This window comes from Haliaeetus albicilla, chromosome 25 (assembly GCF_947461875.1).
Source record: "Haliaeetus albicilla chromosome 25, bHalAlb1.1, whole genome shotgun sequence".
Taxonomy (NCBI): Eukaryota; Metazoa; Chordata; class Aves; order Accipitriformes; family Accipitridae; genus Haliaeetus; species Haliaeetus albicilla.
In genome coordinates, this window is record NC_091507.1 from 4,503,388 (window position 1) to 4,517,564 (window position 14,177).

Genomic DNA, 14,177 nt, shown 5'->3' on the forward strand with positions numbered 1-14,177 from the left:
ACGACAACCTAGGGGAGGCAAAAAGCTTCTCAAGCTAACGGGGAGGTGTTACAGAAACAGATGCAATACAAACTCAACCCTACATATGGATACCTGAGTGGAGAGAGGAATCAGAAGCCAAGGAAACAGGCAAGAGAGGCCATAAAGTCTTGTTTAGGAGGAGATGTTCTGCAGAGTTGCTATCACTTTAAACTGTTGGGGAGATCTCCACTATTAAAACATTAAAATCAGTACTTCTAACTTTTCAGGAACAGAGAGACAAAGAAAAAGAAACAGAAGATGGTACTCTACATTACTGGCACCATTATCTCTCACAGTTACTGATAAGCCAGGAGTAAAAGCTCTTGAATTCATATAGACAATATGCTAGCAGATCCCAGGAGGATATACTATTGGTAATACAAGATAAAGCAAACCAGCAAACCGCATCAGAGAACTGGATGATCTGCTCCTTAAGTATGTATTTGTAAAACATGAAAAGAACTACGAAGGATGTCCACCTGAGAGATTTAAGCCAGAAATGCCATGCAGTCAGCAGTAACACATCAGGTGCTCCCTAATTTTATTCCTACAATACCTTTTCAAATACCAGAAGATTAGTTACACTCTGGGCCTGCGCATTCAATATGTAAAGTTTAGTTACTCACAGGCATGGAAGTTAATTGGCCCATTAAATTAGAGGAAAATTCTGCATTTGCAAGAAAGTACAGAGATGAAAATGTGGAAGGACTCTCCCCACCCCACTGCTACCAGGGACCAAAGGCCACTATTAAATAGTCCAAAAAAGGCAACCTGTGACAAAAAAATCATACTCTAATTCTGGCTTAAGGGTGTAATTAAATTGAAATGTACATTTACACATTAAAAAAGAAAACAACAAAACACCTCAGCTAGAAATTACTTCAAATAGGAAATTTTGGGCTAAAGAAAACAGACAAGAAAGCAGAGGGCCTCCAAGTTCTGATTCATGTTCTAAAGGAATACAAGCATGCTATGCTAAAAAACCCAAACAACCAACATGTATTTTCTTCTCTGTAAGTAGAAAAAAAGCATTTTTACAGATAAGGAGGCCATTAGTAACCAAAATGAATGTTAAAAGACAACTTCAAATTAGCACACCCAGATAATTTGTGCCTTAGAGTCCTAAAAGTGTTTGCAAGAGTAGCATTTCAATGATGCTAATTTTCAATACATTTTGGAACACCAGAGAAATTCACTAACACTGCTAGCATTTTCTGCCAATATTTGAAGATGGTTAGCGGTACGATCTCAGTAATTATAGAGCTCTAAGCCATTATTAATCTCCGGCAAAATAACCAGCAAACTGATAAAGCATAAATTCACTGGGAAATGACATGAATAAAACTGGATGCCAGTCAACACCACTTTATAGAACCTTGGTGGTAAAACAGAAAGTTTGATTTAATCATCTGATAAGTTACGAACTGTGGTCAATAGAAGTTACTCCATAAATGAAACACGCAGACTTTTGAACAGCAGTTAGCTTACAGCCACACAACATTCAGAGTAAGAAATTATTATCACTATCGTCAAATGTGATTAAGATATAGATATAAAACAGTAGCTGTTAACAGGAAATAATAATTGAAGAAGAGTGCTCTACATTACTCCAATAAAATCATCCAGTATTAGCTCCACATTATCTAAGAGTATCATCAATGATACAAAAGTAAATATTGTTGACAGCAGTTATGGCACAAAAAATGTCAGACTGGTTAACAAAAGTAGCAGAGTGGTTATTCAGAGTAATACGGATTGCTTTGTAAGATGGGATGGTGTATTACAGCCAAGTGGACTTACGTAGCAAGAAACAAAGAAAGAATGCATGTAATAGCCAGAAAACGGTGCACAGAAACCAAGGACTTAGAAAATAAATACCATCTTCATGGTACAGAAACAATTCAATACAGATACCAGTGAAACCTTACAACAAAAAGGAGTAATAAAACCCCCATACATGTAAATGCAAAGGACCAGAGATACCACTCTCATTCACAGCATTAGTGACAGCGGAATAGTGAATACAGCTGTATAGCCCCCGCATTGTTTTCCCAAGATGGCAAAGATCTTGGTTTTGCTTGATGTGTTCTCCATAATTCACCAAAAAAGGGGAAGATCTCTGTACCTCCTTAAGATGTTCACCAGAATGCCCCACATGCTGTTATTAGCACAGCAAGGGATTTAGAAAGTTGTGTGAAAAGAGCACAGCAGCAATTCAAACAGGCTGCAGAGTACCAATGAATGTTACATGAACACAGAAACAGTCTCTCATCTATTCCAGGAGGGTCAGAGAGCTCAGGCCTAATGTTAGTGACTGAGCAGTACTGACAGTGGTGTAGGTACAGGGGTAACACAGATCTTACCACTGATGTTTTTTGGGGTTATTTCCTACCATAGCAATTACTTAACACCGAAGCCACTTAAAGAATTGTACAGTACTTCTTTGCTTTGCTACATGGTGGCTCTTCAAGCTGTAGCTTAAAAAACAACCCTGAGTAAATGTAGTCGTCTTGTCAAATATCTCTCTTTGAGAGTCCTGGACTGCCATAGCCTTAAATGACAGCACTGGTAGAAGTACATCATCATGTATATACACAGGAACTAACTACATGCGTGGCTTCACCATGGAAAAACCTGAAAGGCAGTTGGATAGGAAACCGCATACCCAAGGTAAGCTCTTGTTTGGTGATTACTTTTGGCTTACCTGGTCGTGAGACCCTTGAGCTGCTGAATGCTGCTCCTCGCAGGCTGCTGTCAAGAGTCTGGGGGTTGGAGTTACCATGGAGATCACCGCATCTGACAGCTGAGAGGGCTGCAATGAGAGACAGAGGTACCCGTCAAGCCAGTTTCCATCACCTCATCAAAACACGAGCATTTGACTCCTTTTGCTTTGGGCGTTCGCCAAGGTACTAGCTCCGAATTAGGAGCTCTGGCAGAATTGTAAGAGGAAAAAACCCAACACTCACCACAGAAAGAGTTAGAGAGGCAAGGGCAAGCCCCAGCGACTTACAGCATTTGAGTGCTTTGCAAAGCTGTGCACTTTTTCAGGAACCTGGAAGAATCCTAATACACCCTGAGCTTGGCTCAACAATTTTCAGCCTCTTTGGTCAAGTATAACATCAGCAAGCAATTCATCCAGAACCGCCGCTGAGCACAGGGCTGAAACGCCAGCGTGCTGCCTCAGAACAGCGGGGGACACACAGCAGTGCTCCCTGAGAAAGCTTCCAGTGGGAACTGATTGAGTGTCACTTCTGTGCAAAAAGAAGTAGGCCAAAGAAATTACCTTCCTGTATGTTTTTGAGGGAGAGTCTAAAGAAAAGCATTTATGAAAATCAAACATTAAAGATAGCCTGGCATTCTTCTGCAATAATAAACCTATTTGCAGACTTTTCCATGCCTGCCATCGAGCATGAAGAGTAAAGCCTTATTTCGTATTTCCTCTGCCATTCGACCGGCATGTATCTTGACTAGTTTCCTACTGCTGCATTTCAAGCCTTAAGTCTTATGCTTAGTTTTTTGTCTATATAATCTAATAATTAAATGCCATAAAGTGAAATGAGATATTCATTGGAGACTTTTTAAATTAATTATACTGTTCCACACAAATGTCCAATAGCTTTTAAAACCATACATTAAAGATCATTTTATGATATAATCAATTTAATAAATAACATATTTAAACACATTATCGGAAGAAGCTTTCATAAATGCAGCTCTAATTCTCAGTCTGCAGTTCTACAACATGTTCTCATTTACATCACTGTGAGACAAGTACACCATCTAACCAAATACAACTACTCACCTGAGAAAGACTTGTACCTATTCTAATCAGAGGTGAATGACTATACAAGGGACATGAAATGACTATTTAAGCATCACAAAGTATTAAAAATACATCAGCTAGGAGTCCATAGTTTTTCTGAGTTTGTCTACTGAATGTGTATGAACCTCCATCTACCTGGCTACCTATATAATTACCTATCTAAATCTCAGATGGCATTCTGAGATGACTGTTGTCATCTCTCCATCTTATCTTCGAATTGTCTCCCATCTCATCTCTCTGTGGAGCATGTTATGTTTATGCAAAATATAATATACTCAAGAAGCGTAACTCTGTGTAAATATAAAATCTGAAAATCTAAGCAACAATTAGAGGATTTTTCTGTTACAACTTCTCCACATCTTATGGGAAGATTGTTAAGAATATTATTATATTAAAATTATCTCTATTCAATACTCTCACATTATGCTATGCAACAGCAGCTAACACCTACTGAGGCTGCTCTGATGACAAACACCAGGAAAATAACTGGCTCATCTGTGCTGAAGGCTTCTGCAAGATTCATGGAGTTTAAAGGACACTGTAGAATACCAGATACTCATATTGTAGCACTGTAGATGGAAGTATTGTTATTGAAGAAATTGTATTAATTCTCTGTCATAATTATACTCATAAATTGGTTGGACCATGTTTTCATTTGCTCTGTTTACAAATCTTATATACTGGATCACTGGTTGCTTTTATCAGTGACAGGATCACTTAAAGGCCATTCATCTTCCCACGTTGCTACAGAGCAGGCAGAAGGTATCCATACAGGCAGCACTGGTAACACAGGCTGGAAGAGCTAATCAAATCCTACAGTAACACTGGCTTTGGTTACCTTGCCAGACAATGCCTTGGTAAAAACGTTCATACTGGCTATCTGCTGAAAATTTTTTGTGTGAAGACTAAAGCCAAGGAAATAAATTATTTTCAAGAATGAAGCAGAGAGACAAATTAGAGATTAAAACATATGATTTCTTTATTATTATTTTATTAGCCATAACTGCCAGTGACACTTAAAAGTAACATAAATATCCCCTACAATTGAGTGAGACCATACATGTGGATGGTTGTAATAATTTGTCATGCTAGCAGATGCCCCTACCCATAAGCCTTTACTCAACAATAAGAGAGTTTTAAAATCTAGACTCATACAGAAGTAAGTGCTAATACAAGCTTTGAAATAAACAGTATGCAAAGACAGAAATGTTTTTTAAACTTTCATTGGTAATATTAATATTACAACCTATCACTACTTACAATAAAATTAGTCTCCACAATTTAGAAAGAAACTGAAAAATAAAACCACCACTGATGACAGAATACAGCTGCAAAAGTGATTACAGCACTGTAAATACTTTAATATGAAATATTTGGAGAGTTCAACTTGTACGGTTTATTAAAAAAAAAGACAGATGATCTGATTACAGCACCTAAGTATTTTCACAGGGAGAAAATACTAAGTACCAAGTGGCTTGTTAATCTAGCAAAGGGTATACATAAAAAACATCAGTATCTGGAAGCTGACACCAAATTCAAATGAGAAATAAAGCCCATGCTTTTCATCACCTGTGACTAACCATTAGCGCAGCTATCAAAAGGAGAATGCAGAGATTCTCCATTTGTTGATATCAAGGTTTAGTGGGACGTTCCTAGAAGACGGATTTTTGTGAAAATGTAAGTTATCCTGTAGTCATATACAAGTTACTGGGTTTCATATAGATAGGCAAGGTTTGCAATACGGAGAAAAGGAGATCAGGTGATGCAGTCATCTCCTCCTGGTCATAAATTAAGTATACTATGATCCGAAACAATTGCCTAGCTTTGTAACTAAAGCACTGGATGGTGATGAGTGCTGTGCACGCTGAGTTGCTGGTGCTAGCACATACTTAGTGACACATATGCGCATATACACACACATATAGTGAGAGAGTGGGTGTGTGTTCAGGCCATATGTGGAGTCAGAGAATTACAACCATCCTTCCACAGACAGGAAGACTAAATTCTGCTGTGAATAATATTCTGGCATCTAATTTAGGAAGCCTATTATTTCCTCCACAAGCTGAAAGGACTCTGTCACAGGAGAGCAGTAGCAGGAGCTCTCTTCACAAGGGTCATTCGGGGCATCGGTGAGATGACCAAAGGCAAGCAATACGAACGCTGCTCTCTGAATCTGTGCCTCCATTCCACAGGCGTAGAGCAATGAGTAACAGTGCTTTGCGTTAGTAACTACTTGCCAGTCCTGTCCCTGCGGGCAGTAAGCTTTCTGGGCAGAAAAAGCTTCCTACTGGGGTATTTCAGTGGGTCACACGAGCGGTTCCCCACCTCGGCTAAAATCCAGGTGCTGCTGTGGCCCTGCAGCACCATGCTTCCAGCTCTCTCCCTGCCAACAGCAGCCTTACTCCGGCCACACAAGTAACACGGGCTTCTCACAAAAGCGGGAATGGGACAAGAAAAGGAAGCAAGATCAAGAAATGGCCTAAACGTCACACTGAACTGCTGTCATAGTTAGCAACCTTAAAAATTTCGTCCCTTAAGCGAAGATAAGGAAGGATATTGGAAGTGTCAGTTTAGCTAGCATTAGAGCTGTTGCTACGCCCTGGGCTGCTAAGCTGCCAAGAAATGTAACCATGTTTAAATATCAACCAAAAATAATAGTTAAAAAATTTCATTAATTTTCACTAATTGTAAATCTGGTGCACTGGGTTTGACTTTGGATGCTGCACTACTTTTGGAAACACAAAAGTCAGCCAAGCAATGCAAATACGTCCATCAATCTCCTTATCTCTCAGCTACTCCATCGGACACAACCTCCGTGAAGCAAAACCATGGAAAACCCTGACACCAACTCACACGAAAGCAGTCGATACAAAAAGCCCTGCTAATATCAGAAGTGCAAATTTAACTGAAGAATACTAATGTTGCCTTTCATCCCTGTCCCTACAGTGCCAGTCAGAGAGCAGCTGCCTGCCGGGACACGGCAGAGTACAAGCTCGGTGTCAGTGCCAAGCCGCGCAGCACCATTTACGTTGCAAAGTCAATAAAATGACATTCGCTTAAAGGAGGCCTGAATTTGGCGCTGCCCTTAGTAGGCCATAAATGAAATACTGCATTTGTCCACTGCTTCATATGTAGATTTCCTTTTGCAGGCACCTGCATGACTTTAGGAAGCTGAAATTGGGGGCCAGATTTATAGGAGGCAGAGGCACTTGAAATTATCAGCTGTGCAGGTGACTAGGGGTAAGAGCACCTAAATAGTATAGTAGATTTACTCTTGATTTAAACTCAGAGTAATTAGTCACATCACTTAGGAAGATGTTTTTGTAAATCCTACTAAATTCCTCTAAATAGATTTAGATGCTTTAATATTTTTCCAATCTGATTCATGTTTAAATACTATTTCTGCATAGTTCCAACTAAATTGTTTTATATCTTTTTACTAAACAACATAGATGAAGAGAAACCAAACCAGTATTCTATCACATTTCTCTTAACACTGCTCCATAATAAAAAAACGTTAATTGAGTGACTAATTTATTATCCCCCTCCATTCTGGCTTTTAAAGGCACAGGAGAGTTTAAATGATAAATAAGCCATCTTCAACAGACACTGAACTACAAAAGCATTTTTGAAAGATTTCACTGGGAAGGAAATGCAGGATACCTAGTGCACATGAGTATTTTGCTTTCTTTCAAATTGATAAACAGCTTTAATATTTTCAAACAACCCCTGGGGGATTACACTCATAGTAAACCAGGACTATATGGAAGATTCCAACAGGACATCAATAATTATGCCACCCTTCTGCAAAAAATAACCTCAAATGTTTTTTCTAAAGCAATTCCTAAAAAGTGTATGAATCAGTGAAGAGAACATTCCAACATTTACAAAACTTCTGCTGATGTGCTGGGTTTTTAGTTTCTTTATGGATTAACATTATATATAAATATAATGACAGCGGTATAACCACAGCTGTGGCTACCCCTGGGGCATGACCAGCAATTAGTCTGTACAAGGATCATGGACAACACTGCTGTCATGTGGATCCAAAACCAGGACCACCATTTTCAACACAACGCAACGTGCTGTGTTTCTCTATCGTGTTTCCACAGCGTACGTATGCACTGGAACTGCAATCTCTGTTCAGAAAAACCCACACAATGCCTGCATATTACTGTTATTTGCCCTAAGGTCTTACAGAATAAATAAATAAATACTATTTAATGGCTAGCTATGATAAAAAATTTCCTCTCTAGACACTTATGTATCTATCTTTCTTCCATAGCTGCTGCCTCTAAAGGATGTTAGAAGAGGGTTTTTTTTATTTTAAATCTACCATAGATGAATGCTCAGATTTGACAAAGGAAACAAAGTCATGAGTCAGTCAGAAATCAGAGAGTCATCTTTGAAATAAATATTCATTATAGTACTAGTGCAAAAAGTTTTCCCATGGTAAAATCTGAGCCAAAGCAACAAAAAACCCTCAGAAATAACCCCTGCCTTCCCAGAAAAACTTAAAATACTTAGACTTGAGAGCCTCTCCCCAGAATACAGCAGTCTTTCAGGTGCAGCTCACAGACCCTGGGCTGTCACTTTGAAGCAAGTGTCTCCAGGGAAGACAAAACTGCAAGTACAAATTTTTCATGTTTCGTCTTAACTAACTCTCTCAAAGCTAGTGGACATCATGAAATTAAGAATTTCAGAAGCACAGTCTCGTTAATTTGGCTATATTCTGCCACCCCTTTTATGCAGACTCCTTCAGAGATAAATTAACTCTTAGCATCCTGAACAGTAACTCAATACAAACAATTGTAGAGCCAGACTGGAAGCCACAGTTACAGCATTGACTCTCAAAATCATTTACCACAGTCAACGCTTTGCCTGCACAGACGTTTCAACAGCTTTAGCTTTTTTCTGCTTCAGCTGTGTATTTCAGTGTAGTAGATATTCTCTCTGTCATGCGTAATAGTTTCGGAAACAGGAGATATATGAACTATCTACCATTATTTGACAGGCCAGTACTTTCAGCACTAATAATGAATTTATGGATAGCCCAGCTGTCAGTAACCAAGGCAGGTACCAATACTGAAAATGCTTAGTACTGTAAGAGGATTTTTTACACTACACAGATTCATGGGTGCGGTGGCCTTCAACACAGCAATTCTGATTTTTTTTTATCAGAAAGATATACACATATAAAATAGCACAACATTTATTTTATCAACCCTCAGGCAAACCAAATGCTGTTTTTCTCATTAACAAGTCCGGATTTAAAAAAGTACACTTCTCTCTTGACAGTAACTCATGAGATTTCTGCTGAACTTTACAAAACATGAAACAAAAAGGACAGCTTGTCTAGGACTGTTGTGACGGAAACATAAAGAAAAGCACTTAATTATTAAATCTGTGATACTGCAGGTAGGTGGGAAAGAATTATCCCCTTCAGAAGCAATGAACTGTAATCATCTCGTTTGTCTATATAGCTCTACCTCAGGCAAAAGCATAGAAGAAACAGAAAAGAAGAAATGTAGTCTCCTCTGCATTACCCTAACAGTCACCATTAACTGATTTAAAAGTAAGTGCAAGCTTAAAAAGAAAGCCACACAATTCAGTTCAATTCATGTAACTTTTGCCCCAAGTAGATCTTGTCATTCTAACCTAAGAAATGAACTTTCAAGTCTTTGGCCCCCAGTTGTGCAAATACTGCACTGCTTTCAGCCTGCACACCTTGGAGGTACCCAACTGCAGAGCAAGTACGTGAAAGGATTTGTTGTTTCTCACATTTGGACGATGCAAAGTGTGCAGAGTTTTCTCAAGATGCATCAGTAATGTGAACTGCAGCACGCGGCAAACACAGAGCTAGCATAATTTTCTTAAACAAGGTTTAATATGTGCAGCCAGTATCATCAGCTTCGTTTTGAATTAGCTGTAGTTTCCAAGAAATTTTGAAGGTGGGATACAATGGGCACTGCGGTAATATAATCTTGATGTTGCGGAGGCATAAATAACCATTGCAAGGTCAGGCTTTAGGAGAAATGACTATGATCAACTTACTAGGAACAGAGATGGCAGGCACTCTGGACATGCCACAAGGGATTTGGGGAGCGGCTTGTCCCCAAAGGACCTTTTGTAACTTCATCTTGGGTGAAACTTCAGCTACACAACCAGATGCGTCTATATGGTAATTAATATATTTAAATCGCATTTTCCCCTTACATTACAGCAATTGTATGAAACACTCTAGGCTAGAAGCTGCTGAATCAGGAAATGGATCAGAAGCTAACTAAAATGCCTTTCTAGTTATTGATTCCTGCTCTCTGTTTCATGTCAGCTTCCTAGAATCCATCCAACACAAGCACGAAAGGGTAATGAGTTTCTGAACACACACTCTAATAGTGCACACTGCATCAAAGCTTTCAGTAATTGCCTGGATGCTGCTTCCCAGCAGTACTAAACAACTTAAATATAATTAGCTGGAAGCCCTATGGGCTGCATTTCCCCACTGGAACACCTCTTACACTAATCCATTTATCAGGCTGACAGATGACTGAATCACTGGTACTATGGACCCATTCTACTAATAATATTTCTCAAGCCAACATTTTGGTTCCTTCCTTATCTGGTACATTTTTGTAAAGAAAAAAACCTGCATTATTTAGAGTGGGGAGAAAACCAGACATATAACACATTCATCTCTTCCCAGTACTGAAGAACGTTATTTGTTTGATTAGCCCACTAAGTATAAAATGCTGGAGCTATCAGGCAGAAAATGGAAACAAAATGTATGCATTATGGAACTGTACAATGCCAAAAATAACAGGGAAACACACAAACACTGAAAGGACTTTTGGAAGTCTTCCAGCCATTCAAAAGTTTTCCGAAGTTTGGATAAGAGGATCGTTTGCGGGGTATCCTTCCTGAAGATGACCTGACTATAGCTGTCAAGCAAAAATTTCTCCATACTATTTACTTCTTATACATCCTTCTGAACAATAGGTGACAAAAGATATTTTAAAGCTGTTTGAATTACATGCAAATAGACACGAATTGAACATCATGCTGCCACAGAACTATGCACATTGCAAGCTGCTAGAGAATTCTCACAGAAGTAAAAAAAAAAAAATTAATTTCTTGGGCAGCATTTTCTAATGTAACGAAAACTATTTTATTGTTGTATCCCTGTGGCTTTTATTTCCAGACAGGTTCCAATAAACGGACCCCTGCAGGGTCTGAAATTTTGGGGACCGCAGGCAACGTCTTCCAAAACGTGCCACGCTGTTGAAATAAAGTCATTGTAAAAATGCTAAATTCTCATCAAATTATTTTAAACAATGAAAAAAATTAATCTAGGATGTTATACTGCCGTGCTTCATTTCTAACAACTTGTGGGACAGGAAATAAAAAGGGACAAAGCTGGTAATGGCCACTGAGGAGATCTAGAAAAAGAGAGGTTTTAAAAGGTGCTCTTCTTCTAGACCCATTATACTGCAGTCAAAAATCCATATTCTGGCTTGGAATCACCAGAACCCAGCTAGAATGGTAGCATTGTTTCATCCGGTTATTTCCCCTGGATGTTGTCATCATGGACACAGAAAATCTTGATATCACAAAGCAATAAAACAAGAACAAATGACTCCTTGTACTACTTCTACATGAGCCTAACCAATATGCTTGTTGTAAAGCTGACAGTCAACATTCATGAATTCTCTTAAAAACAGTACTGCAAGTTAAAGTTAACCCATAGCCTCATCCTTTTACCTGGAAAGACAGCCCTTAGTATGAATGCAATTCCAAAGACTGACTACAAAAACTGTACTTAAATATTAAACTATGAAAGAGATAATTAAAATATATTCAGCAGTCAGAAACTCATTTAGCTTATGAATCAAGCAGCAGCAAGATGAGGTAAAGCCAGTACTACCCTGGATCACGACCAACCATCCATCTCAGACCAGGGCCAAGGAACAGCAACTACTCGGACATTACCAGACTTGATTTTTGAAAATGCAGTCACAGGTTTTTACACTGCCTGGTACAGTACCTAGAGGGTATTAAATACTGAGCTGTTTGAGATTTTTTCACTTGAACCCAGGAGCAGAAACCTCAGTTTCATCCCAGAGACACTGACACTTTCACATCAGCCAGCCAACTTCCCTGTCATTCAAAGCCATCCTCTTCCTTCCCAGCTTCATCTTCTCTGTTCAGTGTATTTTCTACTTCTACAAAAGAGCAGACAGTATCCTGAGTGAGGGCTGCCCTGAACCATACAAATCTCAACACTTGTCAGTCATACTTTCACATGAAATGCCAAATTTCACACTCCTGTTTCCACAGACTGCTTTGAAAGGCAGTGGTACTGAGCAGAACAAACATCAGGTCTAATCAAAAGAACATTTTGAAGTAAAAAATATTGAAAAATCTTCTCCTGCTTTTAGCCATTTTTAATAAAACAGATCATGGTCATGAATTTCCTAAGTAAGAAACCATCTTTGCCAGGCAGGGAATGTAACATTACCTTCATTTGTATGCTTTACGAAAAAGCTTGCTTTATTGTCATGTCAGTGAAGCTGAATTTCCTGGGTATTATTTCTCATTTGAGACAATTCTTTAACTCTTGAGGTAAATAACAACTCTTTAAAGCACTTCCAAAATTATTACATAAACAGATTCTTCCCTTTATTTTAAGCCAGAGGCAAATATATGGCACCTTTGTAGATAAATAGTTGCACTTGTGGTTTTTTTAATAGAAGCAGAAGAAAAGAGTTTGAGGAGAAGAGAGGAATCATCTAAGAATAAAACTTACAGCTGGAGACATACTCCACTAACTACCATACTTTGTATGGTAGGTAGTGTATACTTGGAAGGACATGGCATGCTAAGCAGTCAGATAGTGCAAAAATGCAGACGGTTTTATGAGTGTAAATAAATGGCTGTTATAAAAAGCATGACAGAAGTGACCTAATACAGTGATCTGCAAACAGAACAGTTATTTGTAATATCTATTTGAAAATTAGATTTTTATATTCAGTAACTACTATCTTCAGCATTAGAAAGATACTGGATTTTCTTCCAAGACAACTTCTGCGCAGTCTCCATCTTTGGACTCCTGACCGGACCAAACCCAGCAGAGTGGGGTCTAACCCCAGAGCTGGCCCTGCTTTGAGTCAGGTGTTGAGCTAGAGACCTCCTGAAGTCCCTTCCAACCTGAATTATCTTATGATACTAAAATACTAATCTCTCCCTATTAAAATTACATATGCTTGTTGTGCTGTTTACATAGAAAATAAGGAGCTTAATAAGAAGTGTAAGGGCACAAACTTGTATATTGAATCCAGACATATCCAAAGTCTTAAAGGTATCAAACACGAGATACTTTTTCTGATCGTACAGAGTTTATGCTGGTTAAGCAACCATAACAAAGCTGAAGACTGATGACTAAAGACACAGAATGTTTTTGTTATACCGCAGATTACCTTCCAACATTACCTTTTCCTTTTACCTAAATTACTTGTAGAGCTATAGGAGTAAAAACTATTTATATTAAATTAAATTACAGTTTAACTATGTGAATTGTAATCTTCCCCCGATTAAAACACATGACATACAGTAATAGGTTATACTGTCTAGATATGAAAAATGCAGCTAAGAATACTGGCTAGATAAATACGCTAAATGAAAAAAAGAGAAGGAACGTGCATTTATCTGCAGTAAACAGGGCTGTGAAAAACCTGAGCATTTCAAAACATGCAGACAAAAAAAATCCTGCAACAAATGTTACACAGACTCTGTGGTAAAGAGCACTGGTCTGGCACCTTCTTGGTCTGAGAAACCCAATCCTTTGAGCTGGCCAGTGACTAAGGTATTTCACCACATTTGAACTTTTTAATAAAATACTATGAGAGTCAGCAGTAGAAGTAAAATTCCAGGAAAAAAACTTCAAAATTATCATCTGCATGTTATGGGAAATAACTTCTCTAAATTTTGGTCCAGCTGACTGGTTAATCTGACTAACCTGATGGTTGATACTAGCTGTCTCATCATCATCTGCCGTACAGGAGTAAACGGGTATCTATACCTCTACAGTAAGACCAAATTCACCTCTTGACTAGCATAGATGAGAATTTTGGCTAGTATACAGGAGAAAAGTTTGTCTGTATAACAAGACTGGGATAAATTCCTTTAATGAATTTCAATAAATAAAAAAATAGACAATGAAAGTATTACCTCTCAATATATGTGATGGATGTTCTATGCTTTAATGCAATTCTGATACCATAATTACTATGCTCTAACCATCTTTGGTTTGTTTTATTTCATTTTTCCATCTACTTTA

At 38.4% G+C, this 14,177-nt stretch overlaps 1 protein-coding gene across 2 annotated transcripts in view; it reads right to left on the reverse strand.

Annotated features, from left to right (window-relative positions):
• TBL1X (transducin beta like 1 X-linked) overlaps positions 1-14,177 on the reverse strand; it is a 203,188-nt gene that overhangs the window by 92,065 nt on the left and 96,946 nt on the right. For both annotated transcript variants that reach the window (XM_069770431.1, XM_069770432.1), the window contains exon 3: positions 2,726-2,833. The gene's annotated coding sequence lies outside the window, so the exon portion shown is untranslated. The remainder of the gene's footprint in view (positions 1-2,725; positions 2,834-14,177) is intronic.